At 38.1% G+C, this 3318-nt stretch overlaps 1 non-coding gene across 1 annotated transcript; it reads right to left on the minus strand.

The window, feature by feature from the left end:
* Positions 1 to 1179: 1179 nt before the first annotated feature.
* On the minus strand, positions 1180 to 1287 carry LOC148569152 (small nucleolar RNA R71). Its single transcript, XR_015881719.1, has one exon. It is a non-coding gene; the product is annotated as a small nucleolar RNA R71 (small nucleolar RNA).
* Positions 1288 to 3318: the final 2031 nt, after the last annotated feature.

The raw sequence follows: 3318 nt of genomic DNA on the forward strand, positions 1-3318 counted from the left end.
TTTTCCTATTTTTACTTCATATTTTTCAAAAATTACACTACCAATTAATGTTTTGATTCAAAAATTTCAAGTTTGTTACTTTCTTGTTAAGAAAGATTCAAACTTTAAATTCTAGAATCATATCTTGTGATTTCTTGTGAGTCAAGTCATTAATTGTGATTTTAAAAATCATATCTTTTTCAAAATTTGATTTCAAATCTTTCAAAATAAATTTCAATCATATCTTTTCAAAAATATCTTTTCAATCTTATCTTTTTCAAAATCACATCTTTTTCAAATCATATCTTTTTCAAACTTTAATTTCAAAATATCTTTTTCTAACTTCTCATCTTTTCAAAATTAATTTCAAAATCTTTTTCAAAACCATCTAACTAATTCTCTCTCTCCTATTTTCGAAAATTACTAACCCCTTTTTTTCAAAATTAATTTCGAAAATTCTATCTCCCTCTCTCATCTCCTTCTATTTATTTTATTTAATTACTAACACTTTTCCTCCACTTACCAAAAATTCGAACCCTCTTTTCCCCTCTACCTGTGTTCGGATTTTCTTCTTCTTTTCTTCTACTCACATAAAGGAATCTCTCTACTGTGGTAAAGAGGATCCCTATTATTATTTTCTGTTCCCTTCTTTTTCATATGAGCAGGAGCAAGGACAAGAACATTCTTGTTGAAGCAGATCCTGAACCTGAAAGGACTCTGAAGAAGAAACTAAGAGAAGCTAAAATACAACAATCCAGAGAAAACCTTACAAAAATTTTTGAAAAAGAAGAGGAGATGGCAGCCAAAAATAATAACAACAACAATAATGCAAGGAGGATGCTTGGTGACTTTACTGCACCAACTTCCAACTTCTATGGAAGAAGCATCTCAATCCCTGCCATTGGAGCAAACAATTTTGAGCTAAAGCCTCAATTAGTTTCTCTACTGCAACAGAATTGCAAGTTTCATGGACTTCCAGCAGAAGATCCTTATCAGTTTTTAACTGAGTTCCTGCAGATCTGTGATACTGTTAAGACTAATGGAGTTGATCCTGAAGTCTACAAGCTTATGCTTTTCCTTTTTGCTGTAAGAGACAGAGCTAGAGTATGGTTGGACTCTCAACCTAAAGATAGCCTGAACTCTTAGGATAAGCTGGTCACGGCTTTCTTAGCCAAGTTCTTTCCTCCTCAAAAACTGAGCAAGCTTAGAGTGGATGTTTAGACCTTCAGGCAGAAAGATGGTGAATCCCTCTATGAAGCTTGGAAAAGATACAAGCAGTTGACCAAAAAGTGTCCTTCTGACATGCTTTCAGAATGGACCATTTTAGATATATTCTATGATGGTCTGTCTGAATGGTCTAAAATGTCACTGGACCATTCTGCAGGTGGATCCATTCACCTAAAGAAAATGCCTGCAGAAGCTCAAGAGCTCATTGAAATGGTTGCTAATAACCAGTTCATGTACACCTTTGAGAGGAATCCTGTGAGTAATGGGACGCCTCAGAAGAAGGGAGTTCTTGAAATTGATGCTCTGAATGCCATATTGGCTCAAAACAAAATATTGACTCAACAAGTCAATATGATTTCTCAAAGTCTAAACGGATTGTAAAATGCATCCAACAGTACTAAAGAAGCATCTTCTGAAGAAGAAGCTTATGATCCTGAGAACCCTGCAATGGCAGAGGTAAATTACATGGGTGAAGCCTTTGGCAATACCTATAATCCTTCATGGAGAAATCATCCAAATCTTTCATGGAAGGATCAACAGAAGCCCCAACAAGGCTTCAATAATAATAATGGTGGAAGAAACAGGTTTGGCAATAGTAAACCTTTTCCATCATCTTCTCAGAAATAGACAGAGAATTCTGAGCAGAGCCACTCTAGCTTAGCAAACATAGTCTCTGATCTATCAAAAACCACTCTCAGTTTTATGAATGAGGCACGGTCCTCTATCAAAAATCTGGAGGCACAAGTGGGTCAGCTGAGTAAGAAAATCACTGAAACCCCTCCTAGTACTCTCCTAGGCAATACAGAAGAAAATCCAAAAAGAGAGTGCAAGGCCATTGATATGAACATCATGGCTGAATCCATAAAGGAGGGGGAGGACATGATTCCCAATGAGGAAGACCTCAGGGGACGTCCTCTGGACACTAAGGGGTTCCTCAATGAGGACCTGAAGGAATCTGAGGCTCATACAGAGACCATAGAGATTCCATTCAACTTACTTCTGCCCTTCATGAACTCTGATGAGTATTCTTCCTCTGAGGAGGATGAAGACATTACTGAAGAGCAAATTGCCAAGTACCTTGGTGCAATCATGAAGCTGAATGCCAAATTATTTGGTAATGAGACTTGGGAAGATGAACCTCCCTTGCTCACCAATGAACTAAATGCATTGGATAGGCAGAAATTACCTCAAAAGAAACAGGATCTTGGTAAATTCTTAATACCCTGTACCATTGGAACCATGACCTTTGAGAAGACTCTGTGTGACCTAGGGTCAGGTATAAACCTTATGCCACTCTCTATAATGGAGAAACTAGGGATATTTGAGGTACAAGCTGCAAGAATGTCATTAGAGATGGCAGACAAGTCAAGGAAACAAGCTTATGGATTGGTAAAGGACGTGTTGGTAAAGGTTAAAGGCCTTTACATTCCTGCTGATTTCATAATCCTAGACATTGGGAAGGATGAGAATGAATCCATCATCCTTGGAAGACCCTTCCTAGCCACAGCAAAGTCTGTAATTGATGTTGACAGAGGAGAGCTAGTCCTTCAATTGAATGGGGACTACCTTGTGTTTAAAGCTCAAGGATCTTCCTCTGCAATTATGGAGAGGAAGCATGAAAAGCTTCTCTCAATACAGAGTCAAACAAAGCCCCCACAATCAAACTCTAAGTTTGATGTTGGGAGGCCACAACCAAACTCTAAGTTTGGTGTTGAGAAGCCCCCACAGTCAAACTCTAAGTTTGGTGTTGGGAGGCCCTCATCATGCTCTGAACATCTGTGAAGCTCCATGAGAGCTCACTGTCAAGCTATTGACATTAAAGAAGCGCTTGTTGGGAGGCAACCTAATTTTTATTTATCTATATTTCTATTGTTCTTTTATGTTTTATTAGGTTTATGATCATGTGGAGTCACAAGACAATTGCAAAAATTAAAAACAGAATCAAAAACAGCAGAAGAAAAAGCACACCCTGGAGGAGAGACTTACTGGCGTTTAACGCCAGAACAGAGCATGAATCTGGCGTTAAATGCCAGAAACAAGCAGCAGTCTGACATTTAAACACCAGGATTGCACACTAAGGAAAGCTGGCGTTAAACGCCAGAAACAAGCATC

The sequence above is a fragment of the Arachis ipaensis genome, chromosome B4 (genome assembly GCF_059453495.1).
Source record: "Arachis ipaensis isolate K30076 ecotype BB chromosome B4, ASM5945349v1, whole genome shotgun sequence".
Lineage (NCBI taxonomy): Eukaryota > Viridiplantae > Streptophyta > Magnoliopsida > Fabales > Fabaceae > Arachis > Arachis ipaensis.